The sequence below is a fragment of the Papaver somniferum genome, chromosome 1 (genome assembly GCF_003573695.1).
Source record: "Papaver somniferum cultivar HN1 chromosome 1, ASM357369v1, whole genome shotgun sequence".
In the NCBI taxonomy this organism is placed as follows: domain Eukaryota; kingdom Viridiplantae; phylum Streptophyta; class Magnoliopsida; order Ranunculales; family Papaveraceae; genus Papaver; species Papaver somniferum.
In genome coordinates, this window is record NC_039358.1 from 213,281,290 (window position 1) to 213,296,500 (window position 15,211).

Here is a 15,211-nt window from a genome sequence, read left to right on the forward strand (position 1 = left end):
AAGAATGTCAGATGTGGGATTTGAACCCACGCCCTCTCTCGAAGACCAGAACTTGAGTCTGGCGCCTTAGACCACTCGGCCAATCTGACTTGTTGGTACTTTTTCTTTCTCTACCTATTTGAACACATTCCAACATCCACTGCTTCAAGAACTGAAAACAGCTAAGAAGCATGATAAGTGCTTCAAAGAGGAACTGGTACTTCTGCCGAGGCCGCAATGTTCCATATAGAATATAACGAAAGAGCCAGACTCATCATCAATTTTTTTCAATCCAGGGGGAGATTTTCGGCACTTTACAGTTGCTGTAATGCCAGGGATGTAGTGAATAAGAACTGCAAAATGAGTTGAGCCACATAAGGTGAGATCAGATGGTCTCGGCCAAATTCCCTGCAATGAAATCGATTATTTGAAGAAAAAAAAACTTTCATCTAATTTTGCTATAGAATTCAACGAACAAACGAATGATGCACTGCCATTTAAAAAATTACTCCCTCCATCCCACTATTAAATACCCTAGTTGAAGTTTGCACAATTCTTAAGGCAAGGAATGACAAGGAATATTTTTAAGTGTTTTTTACAATTATATCCTTATGGATAATAATTTGTAAAATTTAGAAATGATTTATCTATCCAACTATACCATAGATTTTCGTAAACTTTGTATCACTGGAAAGCATTTTAAAACACCTACACAACGAGTATAAACATGGATATCAAATTATATACATTTCTTATACTAACGATAATCAATCAAAAGGATAATTTTAGAAATGTTTCCTTGTTTAATGAAATAGGTCAACTAATTATGGGACAAAACTTTAAACTAAGTAGGTCATCTAATAGTGGGACGGAGGGAGTATTACATGCCTCAAAAGGCACACCCCATGTGCCACAAAAAATCATGTAGTGGAAACATACAAGCCTCTCGTGGGTATATATGTAAATAAGACGAGCTCAAGAAATATAATGAGCTAATTAAGAAGCATGATTGCTGCTCAAGAAATCATGTAGGCATTGCGTCTTTGGACTAATCTGATCGGAGCTCTGCCACATATTCCGGTTTGTAAAAGGAAAATAAGAAGAAGAAAAAAAAAGTGTCATATCCAGTGGGACTGTCTACATTCGTCGGCCAAGTAGAATTACACGTAGTGCTGGTTTCTACAAGGCCTGGTGGTTCTATTTTGGGAGACGATACTTCAATAAGCGGGAATGAATCGTCTTTTAAAAGAGGATTAGATCACCGTGATCAACCAATTCCACAAATATTTGTTTTTTTTTCTTTTTTGTCGGTATATTCTTTGTTGAATGGTTATGATTTCCGAGAAACCGAAACGCTTGTTATTCCAATGTTTTTAAGAGTGCTAACTGTTAATATTAAAATTTTCTTTTAAATTTTTTGTCGGTTAGTGATACATATGTATCGATCCAGTGGTACGTTTCACATTAGAGTAGGTGAATAATTTTTATTTACTCATCAGCAGGTGAATGATATTCTGATGGTAAAGTTGATGATGAATCTCTCTTGGTTGATGCAATATGGGCTTATAAATACCTGAGAAGTGAGAGAGAATCTCATGGAAGCAACAACAACAACTCAAGAGTACGTGCAGGAGGTACCATTAGAAAATCGAGTTCCTCTTGTTGATGGAGGAGAAGTAGGATTGGTGGTTAATTTGAATGAGAATCAGGAAGATATTCATGCCATCATGGCACAAACACTCCCAAAATATGTCATCATCCAATCCAACCCAAACAACCAATACTTGCACTTGTAAACAGGAAATCCAAGTGTACCTAATGCCCTCCGGTATGTTATGACTATTGAAGGAAGTACAGCTGATAGTGAAGATTCATACGCGCGCATAACACCGCAGCCACACTGGACTGAGCTTCTCTCTATTTCTTTTCTTACCTCATTACAAGGACAAAACGATAATAAATACTACTCAAACCCTAACTGAAGACTACACATCGTCTCCCTACACGTGGGTTTGTCAGAGCCACTGATTCATAATTAACTTAACCCTAAAGTAAACAGATTAACTAAATTCAAACTAATAACTGCTGAATTTAATTCCCATGTAGACTCTCTTTTGATAGGGGCAGCCACAGTTCCCAGGCATGTGACAATACCCTCATCTGCAGATCATCCTTGTCCTCAAGGATGGAATTTAGGAAAATGGGCCTTCACATTAGCGACATCTTCCCATGTAACGTCAGCTGCTGAGGTGTGAGACCATTGAATTAGCATTTGAGGGACAGTGAGGCGACCTCTATATATTTCTCTAGTTCCCAACATGGCTATATGTTAGAGAATTATTTCACCAGCAGCATCAGTCTGTGGCAGTGTTGGTGCAGTAATAGCAGCATCACCAATGCGCTTCTTCAGCTGTGATACGTGGAATACAGGATATATCTGAGAAGAGGAGGGAAGTTGGAGTTTGTAGGCGACAATACCAACCTTAGCAATCACGGGAAATGGACCGCAGTAGAGATCTGAGAGCTTGAAATTTCTGCGCAAGGCAATAGAAGATTGCATGTAAGTTTGGAGTTTGAGAAAGACCAAATCACCAACTTCAAAAGTCCTATCAGTTCTCTTCTTATATGCATATAACTTCATCCTCTCTTGGGCCTTATGGAGAGAATCTTATAGAAGTTCCAACATTGCATCCCTTTGTTAAATGTAATCTTCCACAACAGCTACAGAAATGAGTACTTCATTTGGGAAGGCAAGATGAGGTGGAGAGTAACCATATAGAGCTTAAAAGGGGTCATGTTCAAGCTAGTGTGGTGATTAGTATTATACCAAAACTCAGCTAGTGGTAGCCACTTGAACCAATTTTTTGGATGATGTCCTGTCATACATCTGAGGTAGTTTTCCAAACAGGCATTCAATCTTTCAGTTTGCCCATCAGACTGAGGGTGATAAGCAGAACTCATGTGTAAGTTGGTGCCCATTGCCTTGAAAAGTTCTTGCCAAAAATTGCTTGTAAAGATCTTGTCCATATATGACACAATAGAGGAGGGCAAACCATGAAACTTAAATCCATGTGAGAGAAACTCTTGAGCCACAGTAGTAGTTGTAAATGGTGAGTGAGTGCAATGAAGTGGTTGTATTTTTTAAACCTGTCAACTACCACAAGAGTGACATCTTTTTTGTTGGAGAGAAGTAAACCTTATATGAAATCCATTGTAATATGCTGCCAAGCTTGAGTAGGAATTGGAAGTGGTTGTAGGAGACCAGCAGGCAGTGTGTGTTCACCCTTATTTCTTTGACATATATCACAGTGGCTGACCAAGAGAAGCATTTCCTTCTTTAACCCTTTCCAGTAGCTCTTTGCTCTAGTGTAGCTCCCTTGTATATCAGAATGCCCACCAACATCAGAGGAGTGTACAGACTTTAAGATAGAATATCTGAGATTGTTGTTGGTGCCAACATATATTCTCCCCTTGTATCTTAAGATGCCTTCAGAATAAGTGTAATGTGGAACATATTGTGAAGCTATGAGCAGTTGAGGAATGAGCTGAGTGGCCCAAGCATCCTTTTCATAACTTAAAACAATCTCTTGAGCCCAAGTGGGGGTAGAGACAGACGTAGCATTGCATTGAGTAGAGGAAGAAGGGAGTCTTGATAGAGCATCAACAACTTTGTTTTCTAGGCCCTTATTATCTTATAGTGAATAGTGTAATCAAATCCAAGCAACTTCATGAGCCATCTTTGTTGGAGGACAGTGGTGATCTTTTGCTCCATGAAGTATTTGATACTTTGTTGGTCTGTGTTGATGATGAAATGATGGCCATAAAGGTAATGCCTCCACTTAGTGACTTCCATGACTACACCTAAGATCTCCTTCTCATAAGTGGATATCCCTAGGGCCTTAGGGCCAAGTGGCTTTTTGTAGAAACGAATGACTCTTCCTTCTTGCATGGTTTGCTGAAATCAGGTAACACTAAAACTGGTGTAGTGCACATTGCTTGGTTGAGTGTGTGAAAGGCTTCATCTGCAGTGGGAGACCATTTGAAGGCATTCTTTTTGAGAAGGTCTGTAAGAGGCTTACTGATAATGCCATCGTTTCTTAAAAACTTTCTATAGTACCCAGTTAGGCCCAAAAAACGTCTCATCTGCTTGAGACAAGTTGGTGTAGGCCATTGCTCAATACATGAGATCCTCTGGATCAGCTGCTACTCCGTCAGCTGTAATGATGTGGCCCAAGTAGACCAAAGATGACTGAGCAAAGCAACATTTAGAATATTTAACACATAAGTGGTGTGTTCTAAGGAGCTCTAGAACAATAGTGATATGTTGGATATGTTCCTCCAAGGATTTACTATAGATGAGAATTTCATCAAAGAAAACTAAGACAAATATTCTCAAATAGGGACCAAAAACTGAATTCATAAGAGCTTGAAAGGTAGCAGGGGTATTGGTGAGGCCAAATGGCATTACTTTGAACTCAAAATGTCCATGATGGGTTCTGAACGTAGTTTTATGTATATCAGCTTCAAATAATCTAATTTGGTGATATCCAGATCTTAAATCTAGCTTGGTGAAGAAGATAGAGCCATTTAATTCATCTAAAAGTTCATCAATGATAGGAATTGGGTACTTATCTTTGATTGTGAGCTCATTAATCTTCCTGTAATCAACACAGAACCTCCATGTGTTTTCTTTTTTCTTGACCAGAAGTGTTAGAGCATAGCTCGGTTGAACCCACCAAGCATTGGTATGTCAAGTTTGCTTGTCATATTTTAGTGAATCGATAAAAATTCATTTTAAGAGTCACTTGATTATGTATTAGAGTCAACTTCGTATAGGTTATCTTGAAAGTCTTAGGATATGAGACATTACAAGTATCGTGAAGACTTGAAGAAGTGAAGAAGTAAGAAGCTACAACGACAACATCATCCTTCCACTTGAGGTTAGTGATATTTGACTTGAACTGTTTCATTCCCTAACGTATCTTTCAAGTCGTTCATATTGAGAACAAAACTGCGAAGCATGAACACTCTAGATAGACACAGTATTAAGGAATACAATACGAGGTTTATTGCTTAACCATTAAACTTTGTAGATAAGACATCGACATAATCGTTTAAATGATATTGTGACTATGTATGGGTATGAGGTGAGGATTTCATCCTAGGAAACAATGTTTTACATGTGTTTTAAGGAGGTAAGTTCATAAACTTGTTTATGAATCGAAAAGGAAATCGCCAGGCGTTATTGGTATTGTTATTCATTGCATATCTTGTGAACAACCAATATGTGTGATTTAGTGTAACCGCTCATGATTTGTTTGTGTTCTTGGTAAAACTATTCACAAAGGCCTGACTTATGTATTGGTATGACTTTTATTAGTGAAACTGATCTTAAGTAATCACCTGAGATGGTATGATCGATTTTGTGATTTGTGTATGACTAAATCAGGGTAAAGGGGAACCGATCCTAGTAAGAGGTGCAACACATCACAAAGGGGAATCGATCCTTGTATGAGGTGCATCAAGTTTGTAGCAGAAAGGGGACCGATCCTATGTACATGTGCAACATTTCTTTAGGAAAAGGGGAACCGATCCTATGGACATGTGCAACACATATAAGTTAGATACCATATATATGTGGAGAGCCGATCCTAGTACCTAGTCAACCGAATTTTGGAAAGCTAGTGTGACTATGCACATTACTCACATGGAGGTAGAATGGAAACTTGTTTTGGTAGAACCGTTAAACCCATGATTTGTGATTCAGTGTTCTTGATCAATCACATAGTTCTTGAAAGTCAGATGAACCAATTCTAAACTTGTTTGGAAGTGTGGCAAATCGGTTTCAAGGTTGTAAGTATGAAAGAGGACTTACAAAGTAAGGATATCGACACACTTTGAACACATGCAGTAATGTTTATCTTTAATTGTTCAAAGTTATTCCTTAATAACTAAAGGAAGAAAATCCTAGGATCGAAACATAAATAAGTTAAGAATCTTTTAATTAAGGTCTTAATTTTATTTTAGGAAAATGAGATTAATAATGTGCATTTACTAGTTAAAGATTTTCCAAAGAGATTTTCAGTCATTATTTTGGACAGAGAATTTAAAGGAATTATGGAAACCGCATTTGTGCTTTAATGAATATCTTGAGAATATTTTCGGTTTTGTAAATTCCTTGGTGTCCAAAATTCATTGTCTATAAATACTTCAAGTTTGTATTTCTAGCAAACTACTCCTTCGTGACAGCAAGCTTCCTCGGTTGTGTTGTTACTGGTGAAGCCGCCTATTCGGAGAGGAGAGTAACCTAATTAGGCGAAATCTCTCATGGCCTCTCAGTTTAAAGTCTTCTTTGGGATTGAGAATCTCTACGAGTACCGTCGGTGGGAAACTAGATAATTGCGGTTTATCTTGTGTTTTCGATTGATTTGATTGACTAACGGTGGTTGAACTTTTATTGCACCTAGTTTGTTTATGCTTGGGAATCTTCTCTTCTGATATAAGATTCACTCAAACTAGATCGAAATTTAGACATGGATCTTGACTGTTGTTAGTGCTAAAGATGATCTTGTGATAATCCATTGTTAACAGACTCCGTTCTGTGTGTGATTTATCACAAGAGATTCGAGTTGTTGTGTGCAGGTGTTTATTGAAGATCTAAGAATATTTAAGACAAAGAAGATACTGAAGATTTCTGATTTGGGGTTCATAATCTTTGGTGTGCACAATACTTATTTCGGTATAAGAGGATACAACTATAATCGGTTTATCCTTGTGGTAAATTGGATTGATTAGTTGTGTAGATTGGCATCAATACAGTTCTTTGTGATTAAAAATATTGATTGCAAAATCTTAACAATTACTTCGATAGTTGAACATAAGATAGATCTAAGAACCTGACGAAGGAGTTTATGTTAAGATAAACAGAAGAGCCTTTGTTCGACTCACATCACTTGGGTGAATAGAGTTGATACCAAACAGATTTGTTATTCCTTTACTGTTTGGAATACAAACAAAAGTAATTGTTCCAAGTACGTGACTTATTCATAAGTTGGAGGCGTGGGAATACATACAGAACTAGGTGAACTATAGGTTTAGTTGCTTGGTCTCAACTATACGAAGTTGGTTTAATTTTGTGTAGCAGCTTAATCCTGAAAGTATTCAATTATGGACAAGGTCACGGGGTTTTTCTGCATTTGCGGTTTCCTCGTTAACAAAATCTTGTTGTGTCATTTACTTTATATTTCCGCATTATAATTGTTTTATTATAATTAAAGTAAATTACACAAACGTTAATTCCTATTTACTTGATAAGCAATCCTATTGTGTTTGGTTAAGTCCGAACATTTTTATCAAGTAAACATACTTCGTTGTTGTATTCTCTCGATCTCGTATCCATAAACGATCACACGAAGTATGAACCGATTAGTTGCATTGTCTCGACTCAGTCCATAGATAATCACTTTCGGAGAAAGAACTTATTGGTAGGAAAAGTTTTAGCTTGAGGTATATTTGGGTACCCTCGCCTTTTCAATTGGTATCAGAGCAGGCAAACACGAAAAGATCTAACAATCTGTGTTTGGTGTGATCCAACCTATAAGAAATTGAATCTATGTCTGATTCAGTTAACGTTATGCAAGAGTTTAATTACTCAAAAGTTGAAGATGTTACTACTTCGTTGACTCATGATCCTGGAGTTGCGAAAACATTTGTGTCCATCCCTGATGGAAAGGAAGATGCTGATAAAGAGTTGGTAAAACTCTTAAAGCCCATAAAATCTTTGTCTTCTAAAGTGGTGTTATTAAAGACAAAGACAAATCTTCTTAAACAGGAGATCAGAGATAAAGACATCCAACTGAATATTCTATCTATAGAGAATATGGATCTTACTATCAAATTAGAAGCTCTTGGTAAAACTCTTTCTCAAGAAAAAGAGACACGTCCTATGACTCTGACTAATGATGTTGTTTTGATTTCTTCTGATGTTGAGGAAATTAAAAGTCCTCGCTCGACTTTTACAGATTGTAATAAAACCGGTTTAGTCACATCTGAAACAGATCAAGATGATGGTAGTTTTCCTAACTACACCAAGTCAGAAGAGGATAAGAAACCATCTTCTACATCTACTGATGATCGAACGAAATCTTGTCCAAAGGTAACTTTGAACCGATTCCGTGAAAGTGATCTTAAGGAATATAATTTTCAGTCACTTGACAAGAAACTTATACTTCTTCAACATACGGTGGTAAAAATATTGAAGGAAGTTTCTTGTCTTAAAAACTAAAAGACCATTCCTCAGTAGAAAGACAGATTATACCACTACCCGATAAGATCAACTCAAAAGAATCTAAGGAAAGAGTTGATAATTGATTATGGAAAAAGATTCCTCCTCATCCTTATCGAAACAATCCTTGTTTTGATGAAGAACGACTCCAGAAAAAAGGGAAAGAGAGAATCTCTGCCAAAGAAACAATCAGGAGTTTCCTATAATTGTTTTAGATAATCATACTGATGTGAATCATAAGGAAGTACTTAGAATGAGAAAATCTTATGAAAATCTCATTGATAGAATTAAGAGAGATTTATCTATCTCTGAAAATTCTCACGTCAGTACAATTTCTCCACATGATCATATCTCTAGAGTTAGAAAAGATCATCGTCTTGGGAGAAAATCTTTTGGGAAGAAATTCCCTAAGAGAAACATGAACCATGTTTCTAATATTCACTATAAGCTATAAAAAGCTTACTCCGATGCAACCTAATTGTATCAAAATTGTGCATTCTCATCCTCTTTCGTGCTCTTATTCATGGATGGAAACGCATAATAAATCTGGAGCACATTTTTTTGTGTAGTTGTTTATCAGAAAAGTGTGAACTTTATGGATAGCTGCGAATCCATAGTTGTGTAAAAATGTTCATGTTTATCATGATCTTCCAAAAATTAGGTTATATTTGGAATTTTAGAATTTTAATAAACCTTCCAACTTGAGAAGTTCGGACAAAGGAAACGAAATATATTGTTTAATATTTTTGGTTTCCCCTGATATCTTTCGGACCAGAAGTTGTCTCTTTTCAAAGGGAAACTATCTCTTGTCTGTATTCTAATGCCCTAATCAATCCTTTATATTTATATATATATATATATATATATATATATATATATGTGAGCAAGCATGCCTCCAATAACTCGCAGTATCTTAAAGGCTAATAAGGAGGAAGCTCAAAGGGTTAAATATTGACAAGGAATCAATACAGAGAGGAAGAAGAAAATCATATCAAAAATCATGACTGATTATGATCTTGATAGTTCAGTTGGTTCACAAGATGAGTCTTGGATTACAACCTGCAAGATCCAACCAAAACCAAGTGGATTCGTTCTGACAGTATGATTGACTATATCCAAGGTTTTGAGGTACTAAGAACCAATCTCATTATGACGGTTCGAAATCAAGATTGGCTCAAAGATAAGATTGAGGAAACAAATGCTGATATTGCTGATGTGAAGATTCAAGTTGAAAAGCATGAGAAACAAGAAGTGGTTGCTGACAAGTCTCTTGAGACATGCTTCAAAAGTATGAACACTGAAGAAACCTCAGTGAACAACAAGAGCACCACTAGAGATTAAGTTATATGTTGTAATACTTAATGTAAGAAAATAAACATCAATTTTTGATTTCTTTCAATGATTGTATTAAGTCTATTATGAATAAAACTATTATGAATAAAATTATTTGATTTATAATTTCTTGTGATAGTTTTTTATTTACATAGCATGTGCTTGAATGCTTTATTATTGCTACAGATGTTTATGGGATGTTTGATTTCGGTTTTATTACCTTGATATTCGATCTCATACTTAGGTGAACCCTTATGGTTTGAGTGACTTTTTGATTTAGCAGGATTAAGTTCTATCCCATGTTGATAGGCTTTATCAAAGGATCATGAGGGGTTCTGGTAGAAACAATATGTGAAAAAGTCACAATATGTTGAATTGGTTTTGGTTTAGCATAAAAGCATATGTGTTTCAGTGGTTTTCAACTTTTTCTTGCAATAGTTAAAAACCGGTTTTCAACCTTTCTCTGGTATAGGTTGGTTGTTGTTATTCTTTTGTTTTGCATAAGGATGACAACATAATGATATTTCGATATCGATTCTCCCTGGAAGAAGATGCAAACATATTGGAGAAGTGGATGCGAAATTTGAGGTAACAATTTTGTTAGTTAATTGTTTTATTGTTTAAGAAAAGCCTGATTTTATTTCATATATTGAAAAGGCGAGGATACCCAAATATACCTCAAGCTAAAACTTTTCCTACCTATAAGTCCTTTATCCGAAAGTGATTGTATATGGACAGAGTCGAAACAATGCAACTAACCGGTTCACACTTCGTGTGATCGTCTATGGATACGAGATCGAGACAATACAACAACGAAGTATGTTTACTTGATAAAAAGGTTTGGACTTAAGCAAACTCAATAGGATTGCTTATCAAGTAAATATGAATTAACGTTTGTGTAATTTACTTTAATTATAATAAAACAATTATAATACAGAAATATAAAGTAAATGACACAGCAAGATTTTGTTAACGAGGAAACCGCGAATGCAGAAAAACCCCGGGACCTTGTGCAGAATTGAATACTCTCAGGATTAAGCCTCTACACAAAATTAAACCAACTTCGTATAGTTGAGACCAAGCAACTAAACCTATAGTTCACCTAGTTCCGTCTGTATTCCCACTCATCCAACTTATGAATAAGTCACGTACTTGGAACAATTCCTTTGGTTCGTATTCCAAACAGTAAAGGAACAACAAATCTTTTTGGTATCAACTATATTCAACCAAGTGACGTGAGTCGGAAAAGGCTCTTTTGTTTATCTTAACATAAACTCCTTCGTCAGGTTCTTAGATCTATCTTATGTTAAACTACCGAAGTAATTGTTAAGATTTTGCAATCAATACTTTTAATCACAAAGAATCGTATTGATGCTGATCTACACAACTAATCAATCCAATTTACCACAAGGATAAACCAATTATAGTTGGATCGTCTTATACTGAAACAAGTATTATGCACACCAAAGATTATGAACCCCAAATCATAAATCTTCAATATCTTCTTTGTCTTCAAATCTTCTTAGGTCTTCAATAAATACCTGCACACAACAACTTGAATCTCTTGTGATCAATCACGCACAGAACGGAGTCTGTTAACAATGGATTATCACAAGATCGTCTTTAGCACTAACAACAGTCTAAAGATCCCTGTTGAAACTTCGATCTAGTTTGAGTGAATCTTATATCAGAAGAGAAGATTCCTAAGCAAAAACAAACTAGGTGCAATCAAAGTTCAACCACCGTTAGTCAATCAAATCAATCGAAAACACAAGATAAACCACAATTATCTAGTTTCCCATCAGCGGTACTCTAGAGGTTCTCAATCCCAAAGAAGACTTTAAACTGAGAGGACGTAAGAGATTTTGCCTAATTAGGTTACTCTCCTCCCCGAATAGGCGGCTTCACCAGTAACAACACAACCGAGGAAGTTTGCTGTCACGAAGGATTAGTTTGCTAGAAATACAAACTTCAAGTATTTATAGACAAGGAAGTTTGGACACCAAGGAATTTCCAAAACCGAAAATATTCTCAAAGATATTCAATATATTCCAAATTCGGTTTCCATAATTCCTGGAAATGCTCTGTCCAAAATAATGACCGAAAATCTCGTTGGAAAATCTCAACTAGTAAATGCACATTACTAATTCTCATTTTCCTAAAATAAAATTAAGACCTTAATTAAAAGATTCTTAACTTATTTATGTTTCGATCCTGGGATTTTCTTTCATTATCTATTAAGGAATAACTTTGAACAATTAAAGATAAACAATACTGCCTATGTTCAAAGTGTGTCGACATCCTTACTTTGTAAGTCCTCTTTCATACTGATAGACGCATTTATGTGTCTATTTTGATCTCTTTTATGTATTTTATTAGCACCCATTTGTTCTCATTATGGTGTTTTTATGTTTGTTTAGGTGTTTTTGGAGAAAATACCCTTGTATGGAAAGAGTTGCTCAAAAAGTGATGATTTACACCCCGGAGAAAAGTACTAAAGGCACCCTAGAAATGTACCGGAGGAAACCATAAAAATTACTATTTCAACCCAAATTACTAAGGGGACACCAAGACAGGATAGGGGACACCCCTCTTCTTCATTTGAATATCGATTTTTGCGGGAAAAATGTTCACAGCACAGGAGAATTTTCGATCGAAGAAATGAAGTAGTTAGGTCGATTCAATGGCTGAATTTTGGTATAGAGATGTGATATAGGTTTAGGAACACAGTATGGGTGACGGAATCGGTCAATTTTGGCTAAAATTCCTGGTTCGATTCACCAAACCAAAACATAGCAACACGCACTGTAAGCAAGCAAAATTTGAGTTCCTGTGTGCATGGGAGAGTTCTACTAGCGTTGGGAGAGTTCTGAGGCGTGGAGAAGACAATTGGGAACGTGATGGACTGAAGTTGACGTGAAAATCTTCTAAAAATGGCAATTATTGTTTATTTTTGGGCAGCGAGAATAAATGAATTAAATGAGGATTATACTGCATCAATGTTCGGATTTTTTGTCCCAAACAACTATAAATAGACATGAAATTAGAGGGGAGAGGGTTAGCGTGTGTTTGGAGGAGTTTAGGAGGTCGAAATCATCAAGAGAAAACTTGACAGAAATACACGTTGTTGCTGCTCTGAAGAACAAGGAATCGGCCACGGTTCCTTCATCCGATTTGCAACAGCATATTCAACCACAAAACTTTAATTTCCGTCACCAATTGTTTCTCTGTAACAGTTCAACATCGTCTTCGCAACAGGAATTGCTGTTGCGATTTCTCTGTTGCATTGTTTACTCATTTGTAATCAACTTTGGAGCAATAATAATATATTTTGAGATGCATTACACCATGATGAGCTAAACTTATTCTCTGGGGCGATGGAGGAAGCAATTCCACCAATAAAAAATTTGGTAATTTCTATTTTTATTATTTATGCAATTAAATTTATTTAATTATTTGCCTTGAGTATATAGGATTTTTCCAAAGATTTTTATTAAATAATTGTTATTTTGATTGATGGATTATGCTTGACTTAGAGTTTTTGATATTCCATGCTAAGGATTTCAGTTTTTGATTGATGGATTATGCAATAATTAAAATTATTTTAAAGGAAAAATTTGCATAATAAATATTAGAAATATCAATTTAATTGGTAGAAAAGTGAAATCCTTAGCCCGAGTTTCCTCCAAAAATATTTCAATCACTTTGTTATTTTCTTTACAATTTAATTAAATCTAAAAAAAAAGTTACATTCACAAGTTCGAAAGAACCTAGTTTTTACCACTATCTACAACAACATTTGAAAATACATCACATACTTACACCCTTGAAACCGATTTTCCACAATTTCAAACAAGTTTAGAATTGGTTCATCTGACTTTCAAGAACTATGTGATTGATCAAGAACACTCAATCACAAAATCATGGGTTTAACGGTTCTACCAAAACAAGTTTCGGTTCTACCTCCATGTAAGTATTGTGCATAGTCACACTAGCTTTAAAAAATTCGGTTGACTAGGTACTAGGATCGGTTCCCCACATATATGTGGTATCTAACTTATATGTGTTGCAAATATCCATATGACCGGTCCCCCTTTGCCTAAATACGTGTTGCACATGTCCATAGGATCGGTTCTCCTTTCTGCTATAAACCTTGCTGCACCTCATAGAAGGATCGATTCCCCTTGTGATGTGTTGCATCTCTTACTGGGATTGGTTCCCATTTACCCAGATTCGGTCAACCACAAATCACAAACTCGATCATACCATCACAGGTGATTACTTAAGATCAGTTTCGCTAATAAAAGTCATACCAATACATAAGTCAAGCCTTTGTGAATAGTTTTACCAAGAACACAAACAAGTCGTGAGTGGTTATACTAAATCGCACATATTGGATGTCCACAAGATATGCAATGAATAACAATCCCAATAACGCCTGGCGATTTCCTTTTCGATTCATAAACAAGTTTATGAACTTACTTCATTAAAACACATGTAAAACATTGTTTCCTAGGATGAAATCCTCACCTCATACCCATACATAATCACAATAGCATTTAAACGATTATGTCGATGTTTTATCTACAAAGTTTAATGGTTAAGCAACAAACTTCATATTGTATTCCTTAATACTATGTCTATCTAGAGTGTTCATGCTTTGCAGTTTCGTTTTCAATATGCACGACTTGAAAGATACGTTTGGGAATGAAACAGTTCAAGTCAAATATCACTAACCTCAAGTGGAAGGATGATGTTGTCGTTGTAGCTTCTTACTTCTTCACTTCTTCAAGTCTTCGCAATACTTGTAATGTATCATATCCTAATACTTTCAAGCTAACCTATACGAAGTTGACTCTAGTACATAATCAAGCGACTCTTAAATGAGTTTTGATTCACTAAAATATAACAAACAAACTTGACATACCAACGCTTAGTGGGTTCAACCGAGCTATGCTCTAACAATCTCTCCCTTTGTCAATTTTAGTGACAAAACTCTTACAATCATATGGACAAACAAATTACAAGAATTCATTACACATACGCTTGTTCCCGAATTCAACAACACAATAACCTGCATTCGTTCAATCCTTAAATGCCGATGTTGACATTATAATAACAAAGCTAATACTCCCCATAAAGGTGAGATAGGTAGATTTCATCAATCCGCACGTCTTTGTTATACCAATCAATATGATATGTTACTCCCCCTTAGTCTATGCTTTCACTCTTTCGTTAGATAAACGTTTAAGCACGGTTGTTCTTTTCCTTAGTGATACCAATCAATATAAAATCAATGCCAGTATCACTTGTTTACTCCATATATTTCACCCCCTTTTTGTCACAAAATGACAAAGAAACGAAAAAATAAAGGACAACACGAAAAGAATCTTAGAAATCTCAAAATAGACTTGCAACCTATAGAGTTAAGCACGAGGGTTCCACACACCATTTTTGATAACTAATATCAAAACCGAAACTACAAAGTAATTTGTTTTGATATGTTATCAAGGAAATAATTGCCCGAAGCAATTTTCCCAATTTAGTTTAGCAAACCAAAAATCAACTAAGCACTTTAGTTCCTTTGTTAAACAGATTGTAAAAATACAATCGTTT

At 35.7% G+C, this 15,211-nt stretch overlaps 1 non-coding gene across 1 annotated transcript; it reads right to left on the reverse strand.

The window, feature by feature from the left end:
- Positions 1 to 5: 5 nt before the first annotated feature.
- On the reverse strand, positions 6 to 89 carry TRNAL-CAA. Its single transcript has one exon. It is a non-coding gene; the product is annotated as a tRNA-Leu (tRNA).
- Between the last annotated feature and the right edge of the window lie 15,122 nt (positions 90 to 15,211).